We start from the raw sequence: 19,010 nt of genomic DNA, 5'->3' as shown, positions 1-19,010 counted from the left end.
ACTTGAGATGCTGTAAATACGTATAAAAATATATATACAAAATAGACATTAAATAATGTAAATTCGTAACTAAAAAAACTATATACAAAAATACACAAAAATAATTTAAATTTGTTTGAAAATAAGTATACAAAATACACAAAAAATTAGGTAAATTTGTATTGAAATACATTTACAAAATACACATAAAATAATATAAATTTGAATGAAAATATATAAACAAATACACTTAAAATAACGTAAATTTGTATAAAATATATATACATATTACTGCAACCAGACTATGTCTGTTGCTACCACTGAATTATCAATTATTGTACCTGTTGCTCCCTGAGCTAGCTTCGGCTAAGGCTTTAGGCTTATCAGATAGCCTTGGGCTATTTCAGAGGCATTGTCGAAACCTCCACAAAGTGTGAGAGTTAGTCTCATCTCAAAGGCCAAAGTGTACTCATCTCCTGAGGGTTCGGCTAGCAGCAACAACAACTCTCACGTCATCAGCCGAGTCAGTGAGTCAGTAACCACTTACAAAGTGACCAGTGAACTATAGGAGGTGAACAATACTATTTTTCTCATATCTCATCATTTCTGTGTCCATCTTATCTTTTCATTCATCCATTCATCAGTGATTATCATCCATTTATTCATTGGTGGTGGTTATTATTATCTATTATTATTGTGTGTCAGTGTGTGGGTTTCTTGTGTTTTCTTTTTCTCATTGTTATCTGTGTGTCATTTTGTCTTTGGTTTAATCTTCGTTTTGGTATATTATCTTGTTATTTTCCATACTCGTATTGAACTATTTTGTGCTTAATGACCTTCACACCATTTACTTGATTTAAACGACCATAAGGTCTTAAGAGCAAGTAACGTAATTACTCTCACTTGCTACAGGTGTTGTTAATATTGTTGTTTCTTACTTATACATTAAATTTATGTTAAGGACTATCTTCGTATTTTCATCACCTCATTTAATGTTCGGGTAACCAGTTTCTTAAATTATCACCCTAGACAAAACTACTGTGTCGCTCGTAACATTATTGGGGGCCCGTCCGGGATGATATGCAGTGGATTATTATAACTAATTCATTGTTATTTTCCACCACTTCATCTTCGCTAATCATTTATAGTTTCATGTATGTTCGTTCACCCCTAGTATCACTCCTATTACTTTTGTAATCACTGTGTCACTGTGTTTGTTGGTGCTGTTTCATGTGCAACGTGATTGAGTGTAGGGATTGACTGTGCCTTTAATAACTAACCACGCAAAGGCCTAGCGTGGAGACTTTATCAGTTCCTCATACTCTTAATTACGTTTTGCTCTGTTCGAATCTTTCCTGTGAGACACTTTCTCCCCATAGCCTACGAGACTCATTTTCTTTAGGAACCACTGACGTTCCGAATCAATTCAATACTTCACTCGACTCATAACTTGACCAGCTCAAACTCAAACGAGTACTTAATGCCAGATCCTGTTTGCAGATGTGGGTATTGCATTCTCTGGTCATTCTCCACTGGCTCGTTATCTTCGTCGAAGTGTTATCTCTTCAGGGGTCGCTCCCCTATCAATTAATCTCATGCCAGGATTGTGAACTAGTTAATAGTTCAGGAGATTACTGTGTCACATTCCAAGTATCACTTTTAACCATTAGTGGTTACTAACAACTTTCGTACAACCGTTAAATCGACTTGTACATCAATCAAAATGGTGTTCAACGTAGAAGAGTTTGTCGGTAATCCCTCTGTGGAGGAACTTAAAACAGCAACTGTAACTGTGGAACAACTTAAATATATTGCTACAAACTATAATATTCCCTTCAGTAGTCAAACAAGAAAACCCGAGTTGATGTCCCTAATTCTAGCTCATCTGGGTGACCCTGAGGAGGAGGCTGACCACCTCATGGAAAGCCCTACCTCTTTGGGTTCTGCAGACCCCGCAATCGCCCTAGAGATAGAGAGGGTGAAAATGCAGGCACTCCAGATGAAGCTAGAATATGAAAAAGAAGCAAAAGCACTTGAAAGGGAAGAGAAAGCACTTGAAAGGGAAGAGAAAACACGTGAAAGGGAAGAGAAAGCACTTGAACGCGAACATCAACTCAACGTGCTTCAGCTGCAGTCCTCAGACAGGGGGACTCGAACCCCTAATAGGTTGCAGATAACCAAATTTCTTCCTCTTATGCCTCAATTCTCGGATTACGATCCAGAAGCATTCTTTCGGGAATTCGAATCCTCTGCCATTCACTTCGATCTACCTAAGAAGGACTGGACATGGCTAGTCAAGCCTAAACTCAACGGTAAGGCCTTGGCAGTCCTAGACAATATCGAAGACAACTCAGATTACGAGGTAGTAAAAAGCGCTATTTTAGCAGCTTATGCAGTCACCACAGAGAGATATCGACAAACCTTCTGCAACATGAACAAGACATCTGGTCAAACATACTTGGAGTTTGCATCAGAGAAACTCCGAGCTTTGAGACACTGGCTTAAGTCGGCAGCTGTAACCACATATGACGATCTGGTAAACCTTGTAGCTCTAGAGGAATTCAAAAGGAAGATACCATACTCAATCATGTTGCACATCACTGATAAGGATGAGACTGAACTCTTAAAAGCCGCCAAATTGGCGGATGTCTTTTCACTAATACATCGCTCTATGCCCTCAGGAGACAAGAAACTTCAGCCTGTGGGTAAGTCAGGTGCAAGCTATAGCAAGGATGTAAAACCCGCAGAGAGTAGTGGTAGTGCCAAGTCTTTTCTCTCTTGCAGTTTTTGTAAAAGGTGGGCCATCTCATAAAGAATTGTCCTGATCCTAGGTGTAAAGTAGCAAAGACCTCTACATTCTCTAAGCCAGTCGCCTCTCTCAACACTCCTTCAGTACTTCCTCCCACTGACCCTTTTCAACCCTTCAGGTCTCAAGGTACTGTGGCTCTCAACACGGACTCTGAAGGGCACCCTCTCCAGATTATGCGGGATACTGCCTCTGCCCAATCTATCATTTTAAAATCCGCTCTTCCAGGGATTGAGCAGCAGTACACGGGAGAAGGTACTCATAAAGATTTTCATCAAACCTTTCCCATACCTCTGGCTAGGGTGCACTTAAACTGTCCGTTGGTTGTGGGAGCAGTTACCATTGCTGTCAGTGAGGATAATTCTCTACCTATCCCTAATGCTAATTTCCTGTTGGCTAATGATCTGGCTGGGGGACTAGTCGTTCCACCTATCATAACTAATGTCTCCCCATTGCATTACAACCCTACAGCTGACATGGAAAAGGAGCAGCCTAACATGTTCCTGAATGTGCAGTCACTCGAGCACAGTCTGTTGCCGCTGCTCCAGAGCCACCTCAGCCCTTACCAACCGCCCTCCATCCTACGCCTCACGTTGGGGTTGGTAAGGTATTCACTGACCACTTACTTGCTGAGGCTCAAAAGACGATACCACCCTGTCTCGATTTCATACCCAAGCTATACCTAAAGACCAGATCACTTCCTCACCTTCTTTCTATTACCAGGATAAAATTCTTGAGATTGTATAAACCACCTCAACTTTTAGATGATGCCACTTGGGCTGAGCTCCATCAAGTAGTCCTACCCGTCACCTTAAGAGAGCCAGTGATGGAGATCGCTCATGGGAACCTAGCCGGCCATCATGGGATCAGGAAAACTTGTGAGAAGCTACTTAATGAGTTTTATTGGCCCGGTCTTAGGAAGGATGTTGCCTCATTTGTTAATTCTTGCCACACTTGCCAGGTAATGGGGAAACCCAACCAGAATATCCCTCCTTATCCTCTTCAGCCCATCCAGGTGCCTGAAGAACCATTCTCAAAATCATCATTGACATCGTGGGCCCATTACCCAAAACAAAGAAAGGTAACCAATACATCCTCACTGTCATGTGCCCTACCACCCGTTACCCAGAAGGTTTCCTATCTAAAACATCTCTGCCAAAACTGTTGTATCCAAACTTACACACTTGTTTACCACTTTTGGCATCCCCAGGGAGATTCAGAGTGACCGTGGCACTAATTTCACGAGCGATCTCTTCACGGCAGTTCTCACCGAGCTTGGCATCACACAAACTTTATCTACGGCGTACCATCCACAGTCACAGGGAGCTTTAGAAAGATGTCACCAAACACTGAAGGCTCTTCTTCGTAAATTTTGTCACGATCAGGACCAGGACTGGGACGAGGCTCTACCTTACGTCCTGTTTGCCATAAGAGAGACCCTAACAGGTCCCTTGGAGTCTCCCCCTTTGAGTTACTGTATGGCCATAAGGTAAGAGGTCCCCTTAAAGTCATCAAGGACCAATTGCTTAATAACACCTCAAGCAAACTTGTCACTGTCACCCAGTATTTAGTTAAACTTAAAGACACACTAACCAAAGTTCGCTCCTTTGCCCGTGACAACCTCAAACAAACTCAAGGAGACATGAAGAAACACTTTGACACTAGAGCTAAAGTTAGAGAGTTCAAACCAGGTGATAAAGTCCTTGCCTTTATTCCAGTCCCAGGATCACCCCTGCAAACTAAATACCATGGTCCCTATACAGTCAATGAGAAGATCAGTGAACAAAATTACATTATAGACACTCCTAACCGCCGGAAAAGTACCCAGAAAATACACATTAACTTGCTTAAATTATATAAAACTAGAGCTGGCCTTGCACCTGGCTCACCAGAGAGACCTGTATGTTCTATTTCGTTAGAAACCACCACCACTCATGCAGAAGGGACAAATAATTCATCCATATTATGTAACCCATCTAATTACCTGTCCCATCTCTCATCCTCTCAATCAAGACATCCTATCCATCCTTCACCAGTTTAATGTGTTCAATGATCATCCAAACCTGTGTAACCTCACCTCTCATGACTTCAAGCTCCTCCCGGCACCTCTCCTCTTCGTCACCCTCCATATCGCATAAGCCCCAGGAAACGTGACCAGATGAGGCAAGAGGTGGACTATCTACTCGAGCAGGGGCTGGCGAAACCCAGCCAGTCTCCTTGGGCGTCACCTTGTCTACTCGTCCCCAAGGAAGATGGACAGCTGCGTCTCTGCACCGACTACCGCAGGGTCAACGCTGTGACAGTCCCAGACCCCTGCCACGGATAGACGACTTGATCGATGAGGTGGGAAGGTCCCAGTATATAACAAAGCTGGATTTATTGAAGGGCTATTATCAAATTCCCCTCACAGAGAGAGCACAAGAGATATCCGCTTTCATCACTCCCTTTGGGCTCTACCAATATAATGTAATGCCTTTTGGGATGAGGAATGCCCCTTCAACCTTCCAGAGAGCCATGGATTATCTGTTACAGGATCTTATTGGAGTGTCCGTTTACCTAGACGACATTCTAATTTTTACAGAGCATTGGGAGCAGCACCTTACGAGACTCAGGGATGTGCTGACAAGGCTGCAGGCAGCCCACTTCACCGTGAAGCTGGCTAAGACTACCTTCGGCCGAGCAACGGTGACGTACCTGGGCCACGTGGTGGGCAATGGCAGAGTACGACCCAAGGAAGCCAACATCTCTGCCATCCTTGAATACCCTGCCCCACTACTCGGAAGGCCTGCGGCGCTTTCTGGGCATGGCAGGGTATTACAGGAGGTTCTGCCCTAACTTCGCGGCCGCCACTGTCCCTCTCAACAGTCTCACGAGTGGAGCCGTACACTACTTGTGGACAGAGGATTGCCAGGCCGCCTTCGACCAACTCAAGAACTTCCTGGCCCAGGGTCCTGTACTCATCGCCCCAGACTTCACTCAGCCCTTTGCCCTGCAGACTGATGCCAGTGATGCCGCTCTTGGTGCTGTATTACTGCAGGAGGTGGAGGGTATCCTTCATCCAGTGGCGTACCACTCCAGCAAACTTAATATCCACCAGAGAAGATACAGCACCATTGAGAAAGAGCTCCTGGCCATCGTCTCAGCAATCCAGAAATTCGAATGCTACATACAGCCTGCTCAAGAACCACTCCAAGTCTACACAGACCACAATCCATTGGCCTTCCTCAATCGCAGCAAGTTTACCAATCAGCGACTTCTCAGATGGTCCCTGTTTCTCCAGCCCTACAACCTGAATGTCAACCACTTAAAAGGGAGGGAGAACATCATCGCCGACGCCCTATCTCGCATCTAAAAACTCGACTTGACCAGAAGTCAACCACTACGACTCCACTGGGCAACAACGGCTACCTACAACTACAAATCAACCCAGTGGTGTCGTCTTCAGGGGGGAGGTATTACTGCAACCAGACTATCTCTGTTGCTACCACTGAATTATCAATTATTGTACCTGTTGCTCCCTGAGCTAGCTTCGGCTAAGGCTTTAGGCTTATCAGATAGCCTTGGGCTATTTCAGAGGCATTGTCGAAACCTCCACAAAGTGTGAGAGTTAGTTTCATCTCAAAGGCCAAAGTGTACTCATCTCCTGAGGGTTCGGCTAGCAGCAACAACAACTCTCACGTCATCAGCCGAGTCAGTGAGTCAGTAACCACTTACAAAGTGACCAGTGAACTATAGGAGGTGAACAATACTATTTTTCTCATATCTCATCATTTCTGTGTCCATCTTATCTTTTCATTCATCCATTCATCAGTGATTATCATCCATTTATTCATTGGTGGTGGTTATTATTATCTATTATTATTGTGTGTCATTGTGTGGGTTTCTTGTGTTTTCTTTTTCTCATTGTTATCTGTGTGTCATTTTGTCTTTGGTTTAATCTTCGTTTTGGTATATTATCTTGTTATGCTTAATGTCCTTCACACCATTTACTTGATTTAAACGACCATAAGGTCTTAAGAGCAAGTAACGTAATTACTCTCACTTGTTACAGGTGTTGTTAATATTGTTGTTTCTTACTTATACATTAAATTTATGTTAAGGACTATCTTCGTATTTTCATCACCTCATTTAATGTTCGGGTAACCAGTTTCTTAAATTATCACCCTAGACAAAACTACTGTGTCGCTCGTAACAATACAAAATACACATTAAGTAATGTAAATATGTATAAAAAATATATATACAAAACCCAAATAGAATAATGTAAAATCGTAACAAAATAAATACACAGAATATTAATAAAATAATGTAAATTTGTATGAAAATAAAGGAGCAAAATATCCATAAAATAACGCTTTTCTTTTTTTAATATATACCAAAAGACATATAAAAAATTAAAATTTGTATTAAAATAAATATACAAAATGCATATACAATAAGGTAAATTTATATTGATATGCAAAATACATATAAAACAATGTAAAATTTGTTTCAAAATATATATACGAATACACATAAAATAACGTAGATTATATATATACAAAATACACATAAAATGAAGTAAATACGTATAAAAAAATGTACACAAAATACACATAAAATAATGTAAATTCGTATCAAAATAAATAAACAAAATACCAATAAATAAATGTGTATTTGTATAAAAATAAATATACAAAATACACATAAAATATCGTAAATTTATATAAAACTATATACAAAAATACACAAAAGTAGTTAAATTTGAATGAAAATAGATATACAAAATACACATAAAATAAATATTTATATATATATATATATATATATATATATATATATATATATATATATATATATATATATTTATATATATATATATATATAGATATATATATATATATATATATATATATATATATATATATATATATATATATATATATATATATATATATATATATATATATTTACAAAATACATCAAATAATGTAAATTTGTATCAAAATATTTATACAAATACACATATAATAACGTAAATTTGTATAAAAACACATAAACAAAATACACATTAAATAATGTAAATACGTATAAAAAAAAATATGTAGAAAATACACATATAATCATGTAATTCGTATCAAAATAAATAAACAAAATAACAATAATATAATGTAAATTTGTATGAGAAAACATATACAAAATACATATAAAATAGCGCTAATTTCTTTAAAAATATATGTTCAAAAATGCACATCAAATAAAGTAAATTTGCATCAAAATATATATATAAAACACACATTAAATAATATAAATGCGTATAAAAAAAATTCGTATCGAATTAAATTAACAAAATACCAATAAAATAATGTAGTTTTGGATGAAAATGTATATAGAAAATACAAATAAAATAACCTAAATACAAATACAAATATACACATAAAATAATTTAAAATTGCATGAAATGAATATATGAAACAAACATAAAATAAGGTAAATTTGTAATGAAATATATGTAAAAATAATTTAAATTTGTATGAAAATATGTATTCAAATACACATAAAATAACATGAATTTGTATAAAATTTGTACCAAAATATATACGAGAGCACACAATAAAATAACTTAAATTTTTATGAAAATATATATCCAAAATACACATAAAATAATGTAAATACGTAGAAACATATATATACAAAATACACATAAAGTAATGGAAATTCCTATAAAAAAAAAATAAAAAAAATTGCAATAATAGAATGTATATATGCAGGAAAATACATATACAAAATACAAATAAAATAACTAAAATTTGTATAAAAATTTATACAAAAATACGCAAAAATAATTTAAATTTGTTTGAAAATAGACAGGCAAAATACACATAAAATTAGGCAAATTTGGATTGAAATACATATACAAAACACTCATAAAATAATGTAAATCTATATGAAAATATATAAACAATGTATTTAAATACATTTACAAAATACACATCAAATAGTGTTAATTTGAATTAAAATATATATACAAATACACTTAAATTAACGTAAATTTGTATAAAATATATATATAAAATCACATTAAATAATGTAAATATGTATACAAAAATATATTCAAAACACCAATAGAATAATGTAAAATCGTATCAAAATAAATAAACAGAATATTAATAAAATAATGTAAATTTGTATGAAAATTAAGATGCAAAATACCCCCAAAATAGCGCATTTTTTAAAAAATATAAATACCAAAACACACATAAAATATTTGAATTTGTATTAAAATAAATATACGAAATGCACACACAATAAGGTAAATTTGTGTTGAAATAGATATGCAAAATATATATAAAACAATGTAAATTTGTTTCAAAATATATATACGAATACACATAAAATAACGCATATTTTATAAAGATATATATACAAAATACACATAAAATGAAGTAAATACGTATAAAAAAATGTGTACAAATTACACATAAAATAATGTAAACTCGTATCGAAATAAATAAACAAAATACTAATAAAAGAATATGTATTTGTATAAATATAAATATACAAAATACACATAAAATAACGTAAATTGATATAAAAGTATATACAAAAATACACAAATTTAGTTTATGTGTATTTTATCTATTTTCATACAAATTTAACTACTTTAGTGTATTTTTGTATATAGTTTATATAAATTTACGATATTTTATGTATTTTATATTTATTTTTATACAAATACACATTTTTTTATTGGTATTTTGTTTATTTATTTTGATACGAATTTACATTATTTTATGTGGATTTTGTATACATTTTTTTATACGTATTTACTTAATTTTATGTGTAGTTTGTATATATATTTTTATAGAAATCTACGTTATTTTATGTGTATTCTTATATATATTTTGAAACAAATTTACATTGTTTTATATGTATTTTTGCATATCTCTTTCAATAGAAGTTTACCTTATTGTATGTGCATTTTGTATATTTATTTCAATACAAATTTAAATATTTTGTGTATTTTGGTATATATATTTTTACATTGTTTTATATGTATTTTGCATATCTATTTCAATATAAATTTACCTAATTGTATACAAAATACACATAAAATTAGGTAAATTTGTATTGAAATACATATACAAAATACACATAAAATAATGTAAACTTGAATGAAAATATATAAAAAAATACACTTAAAAAAACGTACATTTCTATGAAATATATATATAAAATACACATTAAATAATGTAAATATGTATAAAAAAAATATATACAAAAGACAAATAGAATAATGTAAAATAGTATCAAAATAAATACCCAGAATATTAATAAAATAATGTAAATTTGTATGAAAATAAAGATGCAAAATATCCATAAAACAACGCATTTTTATGAAAATATATATACCAAAATACACATAAAATATTTAAATTTGTATTACAATAGATATACAAAATGAACATACAATAAGGTAAATTTGTATTGAAAGAGATATGCAAAATACATATAAAACAATGTAAATTTCTTTCAAAATATATTTACGAATACACATAAAATAACTTAGATTTCTATAAAAATATATATACAAAATACACATAACATGAAGTAAATACGTATAAGAAAATGTATACAAAATACACATAAAATAATGTAAATTCGTATCAAAATAAATAAACTAAATGCCAATAAAAGAATGTGCACTTGTATAAATATAAATATACAAAATCCACATAAAATAACGTAAAATTGTATAAAACTATATATGAATGTATGTATGAAAATAGATTAACAAAAGACACATAAAATCAGCTAAATTTGAATTGAAATAAATATAGAAAATACATAAAATTATGTAAATTTGTATCAAAATATATATTCAAATACACATATGATAGCGTAAATTTGTAAAAAAATATATAAACAAAATACACATTAAATAATGTAAATACGTATAGAAGATATGTACGTAATGTAAAAATTTATAAAATTAAAGATGCAATATACCCATAAAATAACTCATATTAAAAAAATATATATACAAAAATACACATAAAATAATTAAATTTGTATTAAAATAAATATACAAAATACACATACAATAAGGTAGATTTTTATTGAAATAGATATGCAAAAAACATAAAATAAAGTAAATTTGTATCAAAATATATACGAATACACACAATAAAATAACGTAAATTTTATGAAAATATATATACAAAATACACATTAAATAATGTAATTACATAGAAAAATATATAAACAAAATACACATAAAAAAATGTAAATTCGTATCAAAATAAATAAACAAAATTTCCTCTATAAGAATGTATATTTGTAGGAAAATATATATACAAAATACAAATAAAATAACAAAATTTGTATAAAAATATATACAAAAATACACAAAAAAATATTAAATTTGTTTGAAAATAGATATGCAAAATACACATGAAATTAGGCAAATTTTTATTGAAATATATATACAAAATACACATAAAATAATGTAAATTTGTATGAAAATATATAAACAAATACACATAAGATAACGTAAATTTCCATAAAATATATGAACAAAATATACATTAAATAATGTAAATATGTCTAAAAATATGTATACAAAATACACAGAATAACGTAAAATCGTATCAAAATAAATAAATAGACTATCAATAAAGTAAAGTAGTACATAGAATAATGTAAAATAGTATCAAAATAAATACACAGAATATTAATAAAATAATGTAAATTTGTATGAAAATAAAGCTGCAAAATATCCATAAAACAACGCATTTTTATGAAAATATATATACAAAAATACACATAAAATAATTAAATTTGTATCAAAATAAATATACAAAAGGCACATACAATAAAGAAAATTTGTATTGAAACAGATATGCGAAATACACATAAATAATGTAAATTTGTATCAAAATATATATACGAATACACATAAAATAGAGTAAATTTCTATAAAAATATATATTAAAAATACATATAAAATTATGTAAATAAGTATAAAAATATATATATATCAAATACACCTAAAATAATGAAAATTCGTATCAAAATCAATAAACAAAATTCCGATAAAAGAACGTACAAATTTACATTATTTTATGTGTATTTTGTACATGTATTTATATATTTTGAAACAAATTTACATTGTTTATATGTATTTTGCATATCTATTTTTGTGTATTCTGTATTTATTTTTGTTATACATAGAATAATGTAAAATCGTATCAAAATAAGTACACAGAATATCAATAAAATAATTTAAATTTGTATGAAAATAAAGATGCAAAATACCCATAAAATAAAGCATATTTTTTTTAAAAATACATATACAAAAATACACTTAGAATAATTAAATTTGTATTAAAATTAATATACAAAATGCACATACAATAAGGTAAATTTGTATTGAAAAAAACGCAAAATACACATAAAACAGTGTAAATTTGTTTCAAAATATATATACGAATACACATAAAATAACGTTGATTTCTATAGAAATATATATACAAAATACACATGAAATGATGTAAATACGTATAAAAATATATTTACAAAATACACATTAAATACTGTAAATTCGCGTCAAAATAAATAAAAAAAATATCAATAAAAGAATGAGTATTTCTATGTATACAAAATACACATAAAATAACCTAAATCTGTATCAAACTATATACAAAAATACACAAAAATATTTAAAATTTGTATGAAAATAAATATACAAAATACAAATAAAATTAGGTAAATTTGTATTAAAATACATACACAAAATACACATAAAATAATGTAAATTTGAATGAAAATACATAAACAAATACACTTAAAATAACGTAAATTTGTATAAAAAAATATGTACAAAACACAAATAGAATAATGTAAAATCGTATCAAAATATATACACAGAATATTAATAAAATAATGTAAATTTTTATGAAAATAAAGAAGCAAAATACCCGTAAAATAAAGCATTTTTTTTTTTAAATATATATACCAAAATACACATCAAAAAATTTAATTTGTATTAAAATAAATATACAAAAAACACATACAATAAGGTAAATTTGTATTGAAATAGATATGCAAAATACATATAAAACAATGTAAATTTGTTTCAAAATATATATACGAATACACATAAAATAACGTAGATTTCTAAAAAATATATAAACAAAATACACATTAAATAATGTAGATACGTATAAAAAATATGTACAAAATACACATATAATCATGTAATTCGTATCAAAATAAATAAACAAAATACCAATAAAATAATATAAATTTGTATGAGTAAACGTGTATGTTGCATATTTTTTCAATACAAATTTACCTTATTATATACGCATTTTGTATATTAATTTTAATGCAAATTTAATTATACATATAAACAATGTAAATTTGTTTCAAAATATATATACGAATACACATGAAATAAGGTAGATTTCTATAAAAATATATATACAAAAAACACATAAAATTAGGTAAATACGTATAAAAAATGTACACAAAATACACATAAAATAATGTAAATTAGTATCAAAATAAATAAACAAAATACCAATAAAAGAATATGTATTTGTATAAATATATATATACAAAATACACATTAAATAATATAAATTTGTTTAAAACTATACAAAATACACATGAAATGATGTAAATACGTATAAAAATATATATACAAAATACACATTAAATAATGTAAATTCGCGTCAAATAAATAAACAAAATATCAATAAAAGAATGTGTATTTGTATGAAAATAGATATACAAAATACACATAAAATAACCTAAATTTGTATCAAACTATATACAAAAATACACAAAAATATTTTAAATTTGTATGAAAATAAATATACAAAATACACATAAAATTAGGTAAATTTGTATTGAAATACATACACAAAATACACATAAAATAATGTAAATTTGAATGAAAAGACATAAACAAATACACTTAAAATAACGTAAATTTGTATAAAAAAATATATACAAAACACAAATAGAATAATGTAAAATCGTATCAAAATAAATACACAGAATATTAATAAAATAATGTAAATTTGTATGAAAATAAAGAGGCAAAATACCCATAAAATAACGCATTTTTTTTATTTATAAAAATATATATACCAAAATACACATAAAAAAAATTAAATTTGAATTAAAACGTTAATTTCTATAAAATATATATAAAAAATACACATTAAATAATGAAAATATGTATAAAAAAATATATACAAAACACAAATAGTATAATATAAAATCGTATCAAAATATATACACAGAATATTAATAAAATAATTTACATTTGTATGAAAACTAAGATGCAGAATACCTATAAAATAACGTATTTTTTATAAAATTATATATACCAAAACACACATAAAATATTTGAATTTGTATTAAAATAAATATACAAAATGCACATACAATAAGGTAAATTTGTATTGAAATAGATATGCAAAATACATATAAAACAATGTAAATTTCTTTCAAAATATATATACGAATACACATAAAATAACATAGATTTCTATAAAAATATATATACAAAATACACATAAAATGAATTAGATACGTATTAAAAATGTATACAAAATACACATAAAATAATGTAAACTCGTATCAAAATAAGTATACAAAGTACCAATAAAAGAATGTGTATTTGTATAAATATAAATATACAAAATACACATAAAATAACGTAAATTTATATAAAACTATATACAAAAATACACAGAAGTATTTTAATTTGTATGAAAATAGATATACAAAATAAGGTAAATTCGTTTCAAATTCAATAAACAAAATTCAGATAAAAGAACGTATATTTGTAGAAAAAATAAATATACAAAATACACATAAAATAACGAAAATTTGTATGAAAATATATAAAAAAATAAACAAAAATAATTTCAATTTGTATGAAAATAAATATACAAAATACACATGTATTTTGTATATCTATTTTCACACAATTTTTTTTACTTTTGTATATTTTTCCATATAGTTTTATATAAATTTACGTTATTTTATTTGTATTTTGTATATTTATATTTATACAATACACATTCTTTTATTAGTATTTTGTTTATTTATTTTGATACGATTTTACCTTATTTCATGTGTATTTTGTATACCTTTTTTTATACGTATTTACTTCATTTTATGTGTATTTTGTATATTTATTTTCATAGAAATCTACGTTATTTTATGTGTATTCGTATATATATTTTGAAAAAAAAATTACGTGGTTTTATATGTATTTTGCATATCTATTTCAATACAAATTTACCTTATTGTATGTGCATTTTGTATATTTATTTTAATACAAATTCAAATATTTTATGTGTGTCTTGGTATAAATATTTTTATAAAAAATGCGTTATTTTATGGGTATTTTGCATCTTAATTTTCATACAAATTTACATTATTTTATTAATATTCTGTGTATTTATTTTGATACGATTTTATATTATTCTATTTGTGTTTTGTATATATTTTTTATACATATTTACGTTATTTAATGTGTATTTCCTTTATATATTTTTATACAAATTTATATTATCTTTTATGTATTTTGTATATGTATTATAATACAAATTTACCTAATTTTATGTGTATTTTGTATATATATTTTCATACAAATTTTAATTATTTAGTGTATTTTTCTATACATTTTTATACAAATTTAGGTGATTTTATGTATATTGTATATCTATTTTCATACAAATACATTCTTTATTGATATTTTGTTTATTTATTTTGACGAGAATTTACATTATTTAACGTGTATTTTATATATATATATATATATATATATATATATATATATATATATATATATATATATATATATATATATATATATATATATATATATATATACATATATATATATATATATATATATATATATATATATATATATATATATATATATATATATATATTTTTTTTTTATACGTGTTTACATCATTTGATGTGTATTTTGTATATATATTTCTATAGAAATCTACGATGATTTATGAGTATTCGTATATAGATTTTGAAATAAATTTACACTGTTTTATGTGTATTTTGCCTATTTTTTCAATACAAATTTACCTTATTGTATATGCATTTTGTATATTAATTTTAATACAAATTTAATTATGCTATGTGTATTTTTGTATATGTATTTTTATAAAAATATGCGTTATTTTATGGGTATTTTGCATTTTTATTTTCATACAAATTTACATTATTTTATTTATATTCTGTTTATTTTTTTTTTAAACAATTTTACATTATTCTATGTGTATTTTGTATAACTATTTTTATACATATTTACTTAATTTTATGTGTATTTTGTATATATATTTTTTATAGAAATCTACGTTATTTTATGTGTATTCGTATATATATTTTGAAACAGATTTACATTGTTTTATATGTATTTTTGCATATCTCTTTCAGTACAAGTTTACCTTATTGTATGTGCATTTTGTATATTTATTTCAATACAAATTTAAATATTTTATGTGTATTTTGGTATATATATTTTTATAAGAAATGCGCTATTTGATGGGAATTTTGCATCTTTATTTTCATACAAATTTACATTATTTTATTAATATTCGGTGTATTTATTTTGATACGATTTCACATTATTCTATTTGTTTTTTGTATATATTTTTTTTATACATATTTACATTATTTAATGTGTATCTTGCATATATATTTCATACAAATTTATTATCTATTATTTATTTTCATACAAATACACATTCTTTTCATGATATTTTGTTTATTTATTTTGACACGAATTTACCTAGATATGTATTTTGTATATATATTTTTATACGTATTTACATAATTTCATGTGTATTTTGCATATATATTTCTATAGAAATCTACGTTATTTTATGTGTATTCGTATATATATTATGAAACAAATTTACATTATTTTATATGTATTTTGCATATCTATTTCAATACAAATTTACCATATTGTATATGCATTTTGTATATTTATTTTTGAATATCTCTTTCAATACATATTTACTTTACTGTATATGCATTTTGTATATTTATTTTAATACAAAGTTAAATATTTTATGTGTATTTTGGTATATATATTTTTATAAAAAATGCGCTATTTTATGGGAATTTAGCATCTTTCTTTTCATACAAATTTACATTATTTTATTGATATTCTGTGTATTTATATTGATAGGATTTTACATTATTCTATTTTTTTTTTGTATATATTTTTTTTATACTCATTTACATTATTTAATGTGTATCTTGCATATATATTTTATACAAATTTACGTTATTTTAAGTGTATTTGTTTATATATTTTCATTCAAATTTACATTATTCTATGTGTATTTTGTATATGTATTTCAATACAAATTTACCTAATTTTATATGTATTTTGTATATTTCTTTTCATACAAATTTTAAATATTTTTGTGTATTTTTGTATATAGTTTAAAACAAATTTAGGTTATTTTATGTACGCATTTAAATTATTTAATGTGTGTTTTGTATATATATTTTTATGCAAATTTACTTTATTTTATGTGCATTTTTGTACATATATTTTTTTTTTAAATTTGCGTTAATTTATGTGTATTTGTATATGTTTTCTCATACAAATTTACATTATTTTATTGCTATTTTGTTTATTTATTTTGATACGAATGAAAATAGATATACAAAATATACATAAAATAAACTAAATTTGTATTGAAATATATATACAAAATACATTAAATAATGTAAATTTGTATCAAAATATTTTAACATGCGCATAAAATAACGTAAATTTGTTTTAAAATATACAAAATACACATTAAATAATGTAAATATGTATAAAAAAATATATACAAAACACAAATAGAATAATGTAAAATCGTATCAAAATAGATACACAGAATATTAATAAAACAATGTAAATTTGTATGAAAATAAAGATGCAAAATACCCATTAAATAACGCATTTTTTATAAAAATATATATACCAAAATACACATGAAAAAATTAATTTGTATTAAAATAAATATACAAAATACACATACAATAAGGTAAATCTGCATTGAAATAGATATGCAAAATACATATAAAACAATGTAAATTTGTTTCAAAATATATATACGAATACACATAAAATAACGTAGATTTGTATAAAAATATATATATATACAAAATACACATAAAATGAAGTAAATACGTATAAGAAAATGTATACAAAATACACATAAAATAATGTAAATTCGTATCAAAATAAATAAACAAAATACCAATAAAAGAATGTGTATTTGTATAAATATAAATATACAAAATACACATAAAATAACGTAAATTTGTATAAAACTATATACAAAAATACACAGAAGTAATTAAATTCGTATGAAAATAGATATACAAAACACAGATAAGATAAGCTAAATTTGAATTGAAATGTATATACAAAATACAATATTTTATGTGTATATTTGTATTTGTATTTAGGTTATTTTATATGTATTTTGTATATATATTTTCATACAAAATTACATTATTTTATTGGTATTTTCTTAATTTAATTCGATACGAATTTAGATTATTTCATAGGTATTTTCTATACATATTTTTATACTCATTTACATTACCTAATGTGTGTTTTGTATATATATTTTTATGCAAATTTATCTAATGTTCATTTTTGTACATATATTTTTATAGAGATTTGCGTTATTTTATGTATATAGTTTTATATAAATTTACGTTATTTTATGTGCATTTTGTATATTTATATTTATACAAATACACATTCTTTTATTGGTATATTGTTTATTTACATTTATACGTATTTACATTACTTTATGTGTATTTTGTATACATTTTTTTATACGTATTTACTTAATTTTATGTGTATTTTGTATATGTATTTTTATAGAAATCTACGTTATTTTATGTGTATTCGTATATATATTTTGAAACAAATTTACATTATTTTATATGTATTTTGCATATCTATTTCAATACAAATTTACCATATTGTATGTGCATTTTGTATATTTATTTTTGAATATCTCTTTCAATACATATTTACTTTACTGTATTTTTTTTTTTTTTTTTTTTTTACAGCTAAGGAGACAGCTCAAGGGCGCAAAGAAAAAAAAAAGAAAAAAAGGCCCGCTACTCACTGCTCCCGAACAGAGGTTAAAGGAGTGTCAAAAATCAG

The sequence above is a fragment of the Eriocheir sinensis genome, unplaced genomic scaffold (assembly GCF_024679095.1).
Source record: "Eriocheir sinensis breed Jianghai 21 unplaced genomic scaffold, ASM2467909v1 Scaffold323, whole genome shotgun sequence".
In the NCBI taxonomy this organism is placed as follows: Eukaryota; Metazoa; Arthropoda; class Malacostraca; order Decapoda; family Varunidae; genus Eriocheir; species Eriocheir sinensis.
The sequence above is the reverse complement of the archived record's forward strand: the minus strand, read 5'-3'. Positions refer to the sequence as shown.